The following is a 14,829-nucleotide window of genomic DNA, read 5'->3' as shown; positions in this document are numbered from 1 at the left end:
ATAAAAAGCATTTTAACAAGAAAATACCCATGTTTAAACCATATAAATAATTCTCTTGATAGCCTATCTGTAATGGGAGTTTAAATCTTATTTTGTCCCTAAGATAGTTAGAGAGTAGTTTAACTGGGAATGTCCCAATATTTATCATTAAGTCTTCTGTTTATAAAAGCACTTTAGCATTTAATTCATTTACACTTTCTGATAATTCTGGGTTTGTTTGGGTTTCTGGTTAACATGATTTAAATTTGTGCTCTACTGCATTGCTTCTTCAGCAGCTGGTAGAGTATGTGAAACAGTTTCAGTGCTGGATTCCACTGTGAAGATTTTTTTTTTATTGGCCAAAGCAGGCTATGGGATCTCTGAAGTCCTAAAATTATTAACTTTCTCCAAAGCCCATCAACAAACACAAATACTGTGCATCTGTTATGATCCCTGAAAAATAGTAATGAAGTTCTGCCAATGAAAATTTATTATTCTGAAATGAAGATTAATGCTTGAGATAAATCTCTCTAATTCTGCCATTTAAAACCCCATTTAACCATCAACGCTACTCCTCAATTTCCCAGAAGAGACAGCAGAGCAACCTCAACATGAATGCCACCATGGGCACCTGTCTGCTCCTAACCAAGGAGTATAAAGGAGACAAGGTGCTCAGCGCTACCAAGCTTCCACAAGTCTCATGAAACACCATCTGGCTCACCTATGTTTTGCATCTTGGCAGGACAAGCTTTCCGCCCCTGCAGCAACTAAACCTATGTGGTGGATCTCAACACATCATCACTTGCACACAAACACACGCACAGAGTCTCGTTACACAGTTACTGAACAGACCTTTATGCTAGAATGACCTTCTGCATGGGGAAAGGCAAGGCTGGCCAAAGACTTCCAAAGACTGTGGAGGTATCTCATACATTTCTTTTCTCCTTCTCTCCTTGACTTCATTCATCTTCAGACAAAGATACTTGATTACAAGCTCCTTCTTCCATGACCAATTTTCACCCACATTTAATTATTTCAGACTCACATCCTCCAGCCCTTTCAATATTTTCCAATATAGCACTGATGCCAGCATCTTTTTTCAGAACTTCCTTCTTACTATATTGACTTGCCTTCTTTTCCCCTCTTTCAGGTGTTAATGTAAAAAGATTGTGTTTGATTAACTAGAAAGTTACATTTCCTTTAGGTAAGGTAGACTATCAATTTGAGCAGGAAATGTCTGCATTAATAAGGCACAGTAATAACCATCCTTATGCCCCAATTTCCTATTAAAAATAATGGAGTGGAAGCATCCATTTGCTTCTGTGCTTTAAAATGTTTCCAGTCAAGAAGGAAGAAGGGCAAATAAATCTGTTTATTTCACCATATAAAGGAATACTAGTTTGTTCCCATGTTTTTATCATTCAAACATATCATGTAAAAAAAAATAATTTCTATACACAGGATCCCACTGAAATGGATGGTGTGGTTTTACAATAGGCCTTCATGAATTTTAGGCATGAGTCCTAGTGACCTTGCAATGGAACTCACCCTTCTAATTCCCCCTTGACTGTATTTGGAAGATCCATTCATAAACCTTAAATGTCAACACTGTTCCTTTCACTATGGCTTGCAGCCACAAAGGCAAGCTCGCATTAAGCAACAACGAGGTCAGTGGGACTACTCAAGTACTTAAAACACACCATATGTTTAAGATCTTAGTTCAGGAAGGACAAAAGGGCCTGATTAAACACTTAAAAAATCAGTAAGAATTCACCAGACCTCATTCTGTCCTCCTAGCCTTTAACCTGATGTCACTCAATCACATATGAGGTGTGAGAGATGAAACTAAAAGGATGCAAATCACCATCTAAAAAGCAGTACTGTTTGCCTGTATTTGAACTGATGCTTTCAGGCTGTTTAACCTTCCCAGTACATTGTAAGAATTATAATGTTCATAGAATGGCTTGGGATGGAAGGGACCATAAATATCATCTAGTTCCAAGCCCTACTAGACCAGGTTGCTCAAGACCCCAGCCAATGTGGCTTTGAACAATTCCAGAATTGGAGTTTGCACAGCTTCTCTGGGCAACTTGTTATAGTACCTCATCACCTCCATGGTAAAGAATTTTTTCCTCATGTCTAACCTAAATCTAGCTTCTTCCAGTCTGAAGCCATTACTTCTCATCCTGTCACTACACACCTTTCTAAAATGTTCCTGTCCAGCTATCTTGTAAGCCCCCTTCAAACAATGGAAATCTGCTACAAGGTCTCCCTGGAGCCTTCTCTTCTCCAGGCTGAACAACTCCAAATCTCTCAGACCATGTCCATAGAAGAGGTGCTCCAGACCTCTATCATCTTTGTGGCTCTCCTTTGGACCTGCTCTAACAGTTCCATGTCCTCCTTGTGCTGGGGGTTTCAGAGCTGGACACATTACTCCATGTGGGATCCCATCAGAGTGAAGCAGAGGGGGAAAATCATCTCTCTCTGCTTCTTTGATGCAAGCCAGGATTTGACTGGCTTTATGCGCTGCAACTACACATTGCTGGCTCATGTTTAGTTCCTCATCAACCTGAGCTTCTCCTCAGGTCCACTCTATTCATTCTCTGCTGAGCCTGTATTTGTGCTTGGGTTGCCCTAACCTTTAAGAAAGAGTCTACTAACAACAGGCACCAGTACAGGTTAGGGGCTGCCCTGCTGGAAAGAAGCTCCACAGAGAAAGACCTTGGAGTGCTAGTGGACAGCAAGTTCTCCATGCAACAACAATGTGCTCTTGTGGCCACGGGAGCCAATGGGATCCTGGGATGCATCAAGAAAGATGTGTCCAGCAGGTCTAGGGAAGTTCTTCTACCTTTCTACTCTGCCCTGGTGAGACCACACCTGGAATACTGTGTCCAGTTTTGGGCTCTCCTGTTCATGAGAGACAGAGACCTGCTGGACAGAATCCAACGGAGAGCCATGAGGATGATTAGGGGACTTGAGCATCTCCCCTGTGAAGAGAGACTGAGATCCCTGGGGCTGTTTAGTCTTGAGAAGAGAAGACTCAGAGGGGATCTGATCAATGTCTATAAATATCAGAGGGGTGGGTGTCAGGAGGAGGGGGCCAGGCTCTTTTTGGTGGTTCACAGTGATAAGACAAGGAACAGTGGGTTCAAACTTGAACATAGAAGATTTCACCTCAACATGAGGAGAAACTTCTTTACAGAGAGGATGACAGAGCACTGAACAGGCTCCACAGGGGGGTTGTGGAGTCTCCTTCTCTGGAGACTTTCAAAACCCACCTGGATGCGTTCCTGTGTGGACTACCATATGTGATCCTGCTCTTGCAGGGGGGTTGGACCTGATGATCTCTTGAGGTCCCTTCCAACCCCTGACATACTGTGATACCTCTACATTTCTATTATTCATCCAGTGGGTAGTACCAAATGATGTTACATGTAGAAGTAAACATGCTTTAAATGAATAAAGACAGGGAAGAAAAGAGAAGGAAAACAAAATTTCCAAGATAAAATTACTAATTTATCTTTCTTTCTTTAGGTCTTTATTTTCTTAATGAAAAAGCACTGAAGCAAGAACATTTAGCTGAGAACTGTATTTCAGTAACAAAAACTTTTAAAGCCAAATAAAGGTCAAAACTCCTCTTCTGAAATTATTTCCCTCTATTTCCTGCAGATGGACTTGCTTCAAACCCACAGTGAGAACAGGTTCTTCTTCCACAAATAATCAAATCACGATTTATCATCTCCAAGCAATGCCTTTCAAATATGTTAGAAAATATGAGAGCTATTTTCACTCCTTGTCCAGAAGAAAAAAAAAAAAAAAAAAAAAACTCACCCTAAAGCATTGTTTTAGTGTTGGACACCTTCATTCATCTCTCAATGCCTTGCATGATTTGGATGACAACAGCATTTCCACAGGGAGCTGAACTTCCCCAGGATAAGTGTACACTACCACATTTTACAGTTCAAATATGGAAGTGATATTGGGAGACTATGCAGTGCAAACTGCAGCCAGTACATCATGGACCACAAAAATCACTAAATGTTAAAGAATGGTCAACCGCTTAGAGAAAGCAAGCTTTGCTAGCTTTGCCTTGCTTAACACACAACAGAGATTTTCAGCTGTACCTTACACTGTACCCTGCAACATCAGAGATGTAGAGTTGGGAAGACCCTCAGGGGGTTGCCTGGTCCAATATTCACACTGAGGCAAAAGCAAATACACCTGGAGTAAAACTGACAGTTACTTATCAATGAACTCAATACTACCAAACCTGGTACTGGCTTTGTCCATGGTCTGAAAAATTTTGGTGGACTAAGGTTGGAAACCCCTCTTTCCAACATTAGTCTTCATTCCCTCCTAGCTGACCTGATTGCCCTTCAGCAAACACTGAGGATCAATATTTTTCTCCCTTTCAAGAAACACTCTTTCCATGGTATAAGTCAATCTTCATGTTTCCTTGCAGCTTCTATCAGTTTAAACCAAAGTCAGTTCCTCCAACGGTTCCCCTGAGATCCTGTCTTGTAACAGATTTTTATTGATCTCTCTCTAGCTGGTTTACAGCTTTCTTAAAGTCCTGTATTAAAAAAAAAAAAAAAAAAAAACCAAACCCAGAGATGTCTCACCAGCCATATTCCCAGCAGAATAAATGCCTTCTTCAGCTTGCCTATGGCAATGCTCCTGATAGTTTCCAGAGTGGTATTTACAAGTTTTAGCCCATTATTGTGTTATATTCAGTCTGCATTTGCATATCACATTCCCCCTTCCTTTTCCTCCAAGATCCTCTGTGGCCTCAAAGCAGCAGAGACAGTTATTCCCTATACTGCACTTCTGCATTAGATTTGCCCTCCTTACACATGGCACATTGCACTTGCCTTTATTGACATTCACCTTGCTGATTTCGGGCTGCCTTTTAAATTTATTGGGATCATTATGGATTCTGATGCTGTCATCTAAACCGCTTGCAACCCTTCTCATAACTCTCCCAATGTACTCCCTCTGTTCTGTCATTCAGCTCTGCTAATGAAAGTGTTGAATAAAAGCACAAGCAGGGCAAAGACATCCCTGGCAATTCACTCCAGGTTTGACAGCAAAGCCCTTGATTACTTTTTGAGAGATATTTTTTCAATCAGTTATCACTGACTTTGTTATGACTGTTGAGATCATCTTTCATTCGCCTGCTATGAGACCACTACATAGAAAAGTGTCAGAAGCCTTTTAAAAAGCTCAGATATATCAGAGCTACTAAATTCTCATTATTCACTAGGCAGTTATCTTGTCAAAGAAAGAAATCAGATTAATTCGCCATGAACTGATCTTGACAAATCCATGCTGGCTGCTGGCCAGTGGAAGAAAACTAGTTTTAATCATTCATGATCAAAATATTTCTACTAAAGCACAATCAGAATTTTTTTTTCTTGACTCAGAACTGGCAGGGATGCACAGCAGGTACCCAGGAGAGAAATGTCATTTTGGATGCTATCCTCTCCTTCCTCCAGAATGAAGGGAAAGGGGCAAAGCTCTTTAAGGAGGAAAGGGCAGTCATACTCCCACACTTCCACCAAAGGAAAATTTTTCCTTATTCTATCAAGGCTCTTTCAGAAAAAGCTGCAGGAAAGATGAATGAAGATGAGAGAGGTACAGGCTAAGTCCTCAGTGCTCTAAATATTTTTGAAAGGTACATGACATAGTACTACTTCAGACCTACAGAAATGCAACAATGAGAAACCAAGATCTGTCATCTATTATTCAATTACTTGATGTCACTTAGTACCAGTAAATGTGTTACAGTACCATAAGCATTACTGAAACAATGAAATCTCGCAGATATTTGGGGGTTTTATTTCTTTTACAATAACAAAACAAACCAAAACCCACCAACCCCTCAATTCTATCAGCCTCTTTAGACATGAATGATGTCACACAGTTTTTCAGTTGTGAAAATTTAGGCAAGGAAATCTCTTGACTGACATGGGAAAAATAGTATTTTAAGACCTGGTTTACTGGTATGATTCAATTTTTCTACAATGGTACACTTCCTAAAGCAACTTGGCTCCTCATTCAGCTGTTCATCATAATAACTTTACATAATTTCTGGTTGATAAACCATAGCACTTGCCTGTAAGTAAAGCTAGGCCAATATTGGCCTAGATTGGCCAGATTTAACAGAAATTGTCTCATCTACCCCTCAAAAAGCAGTGTGCACTGAGGAGCACAGCTCCACTGAAATCCAGCAGGGTCTACCTAGGTAACTGAACTGACTTACTTGGGTAACTCCCTTTTGAATGCCAGCCACACACAGTTATTAATCCATGAATATACAAAGTTAAGCCCTGCAGATTTCTATGGATGTCTGTGCCTAGATCACAGACCTAGATCACTCAGCTTTCTGAAACTTCAGAATGAAAACCACAAGCAATCTCCCTAGTGTCTGCCAACCAAGTGGTAAAATAATACCTCGGAGGTTATCTTTTATCTAAGATTTGTTTACCCCTCCAGCACAATATGCTACAAAGCTGTGCTGTGTTGTGAGCTACTCAGATATATTTGCTGATCTAGTTGGATTAATTAAAATTTTTGGTTTCCTGAGAGATGCAGATATTATGAGTAACACAAGACAACCTGCTAATCCTTCTGGGACCATCTCAGGTGGTTGCTTGCACTGTGTGTGAGCAATGGCACTCTGTAAATGTTGATTTCCCACATTTATGTATTATTTGGTTAATAGCAGTTTTCAGCTGTTTTAAATAACATAGCTCAATAGCACAAAATAACATTTCTTTCTTCATTCTTACCTCTCCCACTCTGTATCCCATCTCTCTTGATACCACAAACTCATTTCAACATATGAAGTCAATGATAATAAAAGTAATGCTTACATGCTAGCTATTAACCTTGCAAATATAAAAAAAAAAAATCTTGCAAAGCTTCCCAATGACGCTGTTTTACAGTTTTAAAGTGCTTTACATAAAGATACATATTGTTACTATAACAAAAAACACGTTGCTAAACTAGGACCTGAATATCTAAAAATCCACTGCCATGTCAGAGTTAAAGCAAAACAAGTCACATATGCCCCCCATGGTTGTTCTATCCACCCCAACCTCACTCTTGGACTTAAGCTTCCTGAAAAAGTGGATGATGCTAGATCTTTTACTTCCCAAAGTAACTTGTTTTTTACTGTAGGCTACTGATACATTTATACTTGTAACACTTTTGCATCCAGATATTCATAGAATATTAAGAGGTGTTCAGAGAATTTGAAGGAGGGTGTTGGTCTCTTCTCCCTAGTAACAAGCAATAGGACAAGAGGAAGTGGCCTCAAGTTGCACCAGGGGAGGATTAAATTGGACATTAGCAAAAATTTTGTCACCAAAATGGTTGTCAAGCACTGTAGGAACAGGCTGCCCAGAGAAGTAGTTTGGTCATCATTCCCAGAGGTATGTAAAAGACATGAAAATGTAGTGCCCAGGGACAGGGTTTAGTAGCTAGGTTAAAGGTTAAACTTGATGATTTTTATGGTTGTTTTTAACCAAAATATGTTTTTATGATTCTAAGATTGCCCAGTTTGGCTGCTGCACTGAGACCAATACCCTATTTTGAAACATTACATCTGCACTAGCTGTAAGACACAAGTGAGACTGCTCATAATGAAATGATAACACAGGAAAAACTTGATATCCTTGCTGACAGCACATGAACTATTGTCCAGCAGCCCAAAGGTGTGGAAATGTTTTTCCAATGGTACTCAAAAGGGGAAATTTCCACTGAAACTAACATTCTTTGTCACATTCTGTATGCACTGGTGGGTACATATGAATGAACAGTATTACTCTCTCCTGATTTGGATGTTAAAGAATTTTTACCACTTTTCCCATTGCTTCACCTGAAATAATAAATTTATCCCCAGTTACTCTTATAACTTGTATCAGACTGACATAGTTGTTTAGAAATCTTTAGCCCTAGTCCTCTAGGTGACTTGCAGCCGATGAAAACCATTCTTCAAGGTCTGAAACAGCAAAATATTATCTTCAAAGACAAGGGGTAGAGATCATGCACATCTTTACTGTGGGATTTCATCCAGCAGGACACTGGCAACAAGAACAAAGGCCAACGTGCCCAGAACAAGACAGATAGAAATACACCCCATCAGCCACTCAGGGAAAATATTTGGCACTCTCACTGTTTCAAACCACTCTGGGTCAAGCAGTTCTTTACTGCAAGGCAGTCCCCACATCAACAACCTTCTCCTCCATTATTCCTACATCTCTTAAAGTCCAATTAGAAACTAATGATTTCCTCCAGACAATCTCCACCTCTCCCAAATCGAATGTTTTGTCTTTGAGATGTAGCTGTTAACGCAAGCTGAGTTTGCAGCCTTTCCAGGACGTGGGTTTGTGCAGAGGAGCAGGAGGGAAGCAGTCACATACAGAAGACTCCTAATTTGGAAACATTCTCGTGCCCTCCTCTCAGTAGCCTTGATCATGGCAATACAGAAGACCATGAAGAAGTGAGAGGTTGCTTCATCTCTCCCTGATAATAACTAACCTGGTAATAACCTGCATGTGATCCTTTCAGGGGCTGCAGGTTGTCACCCAACTCTCCAAGCCACTTCACACTGATTGCTGTAGGAGTATCCCCACCTGGCACCCCCATACCCCACCTGGCAAACAGAGTTTGAGAGTTACATCTCCATGTAAATGAAGCAATTAGGAGCTCAATAGCAAAGCCTGCTCTTGTTCAATGTGATTTGAACACAGTCCAGATTTTAACAAACTGTAAGGAGTAGATAAAAAATTAGCACAAGTCTTCTGCTGCTGAAGAGGTCAAAAAACCTTCTGCAGCTCCTGGACAGGCAGCACAAAGCAGTGCCTTGCCCATATCCCAAATTCCTGAAGGAAAAGAAAATGCCGCAGAACTGACTCTTGTAAGACACTCAGGGCAGAGTTGGATTTCAACCACAGCTAAACACTCAAGCCTATAAATTCCTAGAAATGTAAAGCCTTCTCACATTACTATCTATTGCTGTAAAAAAATATGATTTAATCTACTTTACTGGTAGTGATTTTTGCTAGGAGGTGCTATCTCGCACATACATTTTCCTCAGGATCAAAAATTAAATCCTATGGACTCTTGGGATTGCTTGTCTGGAAGTCTGCCAGTCAAGTGCTTTCCTACAATTACACACTGTTGTGTCAGTGCGTGGGCTTAGCCACTGCTTAACAAATTTACTAGATAAACCTCCATGATTCATACAAACAGCACTCAAGTGGCTAACTACCATATACTGGCAGGGAACTGACTAATGTTACTTGAACAATGAAGTAACCCACTTGAATAATGAATTAGGTTTCGGCAGATCAGTGGAGAGATGACTGACAGCCCACAGCAGTCCAGTCACAACTCCAAAACAAGAGCTGAGGAAAAGCAAGGGAGGATGCCATGAGCAGCCAGAAGTTTTCAGCATCTTTGGCCCATTGCTCAATACTGGAGGTTTTAGAACCAGAGGTGGTTCAGATTAGAGCATCTCACCCAATCTCAGTAGGAAAGAGCATATCCTATTCTCTCCATTTAGTAAAATTAAAAGTGGAGCAGCATATCAAGAAGAACCCACCCCTGCTCTCCTTCATCAGCTCTTCTCCAAACAGTAACAACTTGGGGTCAAGTGACAGCAATGACATCTGTTTTCTTTTCCAATTTGCAGATCATCATCCTGGGTATTTTTAAGATGAAAATAAGAAGTCATCATTTGAAGCCATGAAATTAGAAACTTGAGTTTTGGAGAGAGATCTCTAGAAATTGGTCCAATAGCTGGCAGAAATTACCAGTTTTTCCAGACCAATTTGTTCAGATTTATCCTGTACAATTGCCACAATAAATTCTTTTGCTCATACACAAAATTAATAAGCCTGTCTGCACCATAATTTATAGCCAGCTATTGAAAAATAATACCTCCTCCACACCCACCTCCCCATAAATCTGGAAGTAAATAGAATCCAAAGCAAGCTATATATAGGCAATATAAGTATCTCCCTAAAGCAAGAAAAACAACACACCCTTTCTGAACTGTTCTCAGGACTCAGAGAAGACCAAGATTCTTCTGGGACTTCCACATTCTGAGAAACAGGGAAGTATTCAATGCCCATTGACATTCCTGCTTTCGATATCTTGTTCTGACCTTCCCCCCTGCCTTTGATATCTTGTTCTGTCCTTCCCCAGCAGCAAGGCTCATCACAGCATTTCAGTGACTAGTGGAATATACTGCATTTCTGTTATTGCTTAGATGAAGTAGGCACTGGGTTGAGCCCACTCAGCTGGACAAATAAACTCATGTAAATGCTGTATTTGTGGGGCTAGCTTGACTCTGACATCTGCTCTACGTCATTTAGAACAGTTCCATTGTTGCACAGGGACAAACCAATTGCTCTAGGTTACCCAAGATGCATGCAGAAGTGTATCAGAGACCTTCTGAGCTGCAAGCTGGGAAACTGGCCATTTTCCCTCCCAGGGGAGGCACAGGAGAGAAGGCGGCATATGGCAGTACAGAGACTCTTGTCATTTAAACATTCACACTTGTTTCTGTTGACAGCTTTTGACACTGTTTCCCACAGTAGAATCTGTCTGCTCATGGTTTGGATGGGCATACACTTTGCCTGGCAAAAAAAATGGCTAGCTGGCTGTACCCAAATTCTTGTGCTGAATGGAGTTAAACTTGCCAGTTGGCAGCCAGTCACAAGTGGTATTCTCCAGGACTCAGTACTGGGGCTAGTTTTGTTTAATATCAATGGTCCAGATGAAAGACACCAAGTATGGTGGGTGTGTTGATCTGCTTGGAGGCTCTACAGAGGAATCTGGACAGGCTGGATCAATGGGCCAAGGCCAATGGTATGAGGTTCAACAAGGCTAAGTGCCAGGTTCTGCACTTTGGTCACACCAACCCCATGCAGGCTTGAGACAGAGTGGCTGGAAAGCTGCCCAGCAGAAAAGGACCTGGGGGTGTCGTTTGGCAGCTGCCTGAGTATGAGCCAGCAGAAGGCAGTGAACAGAATCCTGGCATGTATCAGAAATAGTGTGGCCAGCAGGAATAGGGAAGTGATTGTCTGTCTGTACTCAGCACTAGTGAGGCTGCACATCAAATGCTGAGTTCACTTTTGGGCCCCTCACTGTGAGAAGGACATTAAGGTACTGGAGTGCATCCAAAGAAGGAAAACAAAGCTGGTGAAGGATCTAGAGAACAAGTCTTATGAGGAGCAGCTGAGTGACCTGGGGTTGTTTAGCCTGGAGAAAAGGAGGCTCCGGGGAAACCTTATCACTCTCCACAACTACCTGAAAGAAGTTATAGTGAGGTGGGTGTTGGTCTCTTCTCTCAAATAACAAGTGATAGTACAGGAAACAGCCTCAAGTTGCAACAGGGGAGGTTTAAATTGGGTATCAGCAAAAACCTCTCACCAAAAGGGTTGTCCAGCAGGAAAGTGGTAGAGTCACCATCGCTAGAGGTATTTAAAAACCATGTAGGTATGAGTGCTTACAGTCATGGTTTAGTGGTGACATAGCAGTGTCGGTTTAACAGCTGGACTTGATCGCAAAGGTCTCTTCCAAACAAAACGATTCTATGATTCTTCAGAAAACCTCATCTCTCCCGAATTCTGCAAGGTGTTTCACCCTGCCACACTGCCACATTCCCCAAAATGCCTTTTCCCTTTTACAGACATTCTGCTCACTGAAGTCCTGGCTGGGCTGAGTTGCAAGATAGTAATAGTGTACAAACCAAAAGTGTCTTTCTGGCTTCTCTCTTAATATGTTCCTTTTTGTGAAGGGCAGAAACTCAGTTCTACATTTACATCTACAGCCGTCCTGTAGAAGCCTAAAAACTGCCTGGGGACTGAGATAGAGGCACATGCAGCAGCAGAGCATGAGCTCCTTGCTAGAGACTGAGATAATGGGAAGTTTACAGGAAAGGTCCTTCCTGAATGATAAATGATTCCTGGTCTATTCAAAGCATACGTATGACAGACCTACCTGCTTGTTCTGTTCTGTGCATAGAGGGGATGAAATGACCTGTGCATCAACACAAAAGGAGCTACAAAAATCAGATTTTCAATGCACATTCAGGAACTCTAGGCAGAAAATACAGAATAGGTATTTAAACAAAAACTCTTGTAAAAACCTTGCTCTCTTGTCACAGGATGCTTTACGTTGGCTATTTTTAGCTTTCAAGTGTTGAGAAGCAACAGAAAAAATATTGCTGAACAGCACTGGACAGCAAGAAAAAAGCAAGTGAGGAAGTAAAGAAATTTGAAGTAAGCTTCATAAAATGAGGTTAAGTTATTCAAAGCTCTCTCTCCTACAAGACAGGTGATATATTTCAGTCTAAAGATCCTACCCAATTCTGACCTCAGTGAACAATCAAGTGACAAACTGCCAATCCAAGTGAAAAGCTTCCCATTCATCTGGGTTTCCCCCACCCCTGCCCTGCACTGAGCAACGCTTTATCAGCAGCTACAGAATCTTAATTTGGCTATTTTTAACAAGTACATCATTTCACAATCCTGCCCACCAGGAGGATTTGCAAATCTCTCCAAATACTCCTCCCAGGTCCTGATAACTTTGCCAGCTTGAACAGGAAACTTTGGGCTTGCAGAACAAGCTGCTGCTAGCTGACAGCGCAGGGAAGATTTCCTTTCATATCTGCAGTTTGCATGAGTAGGCAGCTGGGATTGTGATGAATTACTATCTCTGATTCCAGTGCTAAGTCTAAGACATTCATTTGGCACAGTCTGTTAGAAAAGAAGCTGCCAATATCAACTACTGGTATTAGCAAACTTTTTCAGGAAATCCACCAAAGGTATTTCACAGTCTCTCTCTCTTTATAACAGGAGTCAGTTCAGGGACCAGAGTTTTCTATTGATTGAACTGTAATTGAATTTTGCTGAATGTTTATCTCAAAACACTGTTTCAAAAGACAAAAAAATCAAAAAGAAACACCTTTTTTTAAAACAACTTGAATAATTTTCACTTCTTCGTTACACCTTTTCGTGGGGCCAAATCCTTTTCCCAAGCTCACTGGTCACTTTGCATGAGATACTGCATTTTTAATCTGCTATTTGTTGTGCCTCCCTGTCCCACTTTGGTGTTCAGACTGTTGTGTTTTCAGCAGTTGGCACTGCTAGGCACATTTATAGAATACTGCCGGTCTGATCTCTTTAGAGAAATATTGCAAGCATGACCAGTATCTTCTTGGAAGCTGACATATTTTGTTACCAGTATTTAATTAAACAACCCCTTTAGATTTTAGGAGCAGTCATTACACTCCTGCACATGAGTTGAAAATCTTAATACCTTCATTGGCAGGTCTGCAAAATATTCAATCATTTGATCATAACTGAAGCATTTTTACATTTACAAATGACCTAAAAAGAAAGTTTATTCTGTCTGTGGCCTTCCTGCATGCCGCAATGCTCTTCACCCCACTCACAAGAGAAGCCACATTTATTTTGATGGCATTATTTTAATGCAATAAGCAATTTAACTGTCTTTCTGTCATGCTTCTCAATTTTTAGATTCTACTTTTGGCTTTGCCCAAAAGACTGTAAACCTACTCAGGGTTTTCTAACCACTAAGCTTACAGGTACCACTTACAAATCTGATATGTACCTTTAATAATTTCTTAGGTAACACTTATGAAAACTATTAAAATCAACCAGTGGCAGGTGCATAGGTTGCCATAAATGTCAACTTTGATACTGCTCCCTGTATTTATGTTTACAGAGATTAAAGAGCAAGAGTACAATCCACCTAGAACAAATATTAAACAGGTTACACACTACATTTCCTTTTTACTTACTGAGACCATGTATGTATTTTGTTGTTGTTGTTATTATTATTATTATTCATTATGCTTTTATGGCTCTAACCTCACCCTGCTTAGTTCTGTGGGCTATTATCTCTTTCACCACAGCTGCTTAGCTTCTGTGGGACTCTCTCCATCACAGCAACAAGTACCCAGAAAAGACAAGGGGAGTAAATTACAATATCTAAAATCTCCTATATCCACTTTCTTCTCCAAATCCCCAGTCTTCTGTAAATACCACAAAGCAGTTTCAACACATGGCTTATCAGCACCTATAGGTTTTCTGTGGCATAGCTGGGATAGCTCATTAATGCTCTAGCTTGGGGATTTGTTTTTTGTGACTTTGAAGTGTTTTCAAACACATCAACCCACCATGTAAAGATGCTGTTCAGCAGAAATTTCATTGCACCACACTGCAAGCAGAGTCCTAAAACTGCAACTTCTCTCTTTAAAAAGCATTCAAAAATCTCCAAACAAATGGCTTTAATCTTCTAAAGATCTATGAAGACTGTAGCAAGAAAACTTCCTTTTTATAGCTCAGTATTTCTCTGAGATGATCTTAAAGTGTTAGCTGAGATAATTACAGAGAGATTATGTGGATCTTATTTTCAAAGGTTTTGTTTGCTCTGTTGTTGCCTAATTACTTACTGCTTGTACAAAGCTCAGGAATAGAAAGCATCAGAGAAATACCAAAATAATTCTCCAAAATTATATTAACATTTTCAGGAGTCTCATTACATTTTGCAGATTTCTGTCAACCTGGAGAGCTGCTCAGTGATCTAACCTTGGCAGCACATGAAATGAGAAGTGTGCCTTACCACTATTGTTCTTAGACTATCCCAGCAGAGCTGCCAAAGAGTGAGAAGCAGAGAAAAGGTGCAGTATAGTGTCATATCATTCCCTTCACTTCTAGCTTTGCTGGTGACAAAGGTCACCACATTCCGGAGAGAAAAACAGGACTTGCCAGTGAAACCAGTGCCATAAACTACACAATCACTTTATGG

General features: G+C 40.7%; 1 protein-coding gene across 1 annotated transcript in view; it reads right to left on the bottom strand.

Moving 5' to 3' along the window:
* Positions 1-14,829, bottom strand: part of KCNH5 (potassium voltage-gated channel subfamily H member 5) — a 154,723-nt gene that overhangs the window by 77,124 nt on the left and 62,770 nt on the right. The gene's annotated exons all lie outside the window — the stretch shown is intronic.

The sequence above is a fragment of the Indicator indicator genome, chromosome 4 (genome assembly GCF_027791375.1).
Source record: "Indicator indicator isolate 239-I01 chromosome 4, UM_Iind_1.1, whole genome shotgun sequence".
NCBI lineage: Eukaryota > Metazoa > Chordata > Aves > Piciformes > Indicatoridae > Indicator > Indicator indicator.
Note: the sequence above shows the minus strand (reverse complement) of the source record. Positions and strands in the feature narration are given on the sequence as shown.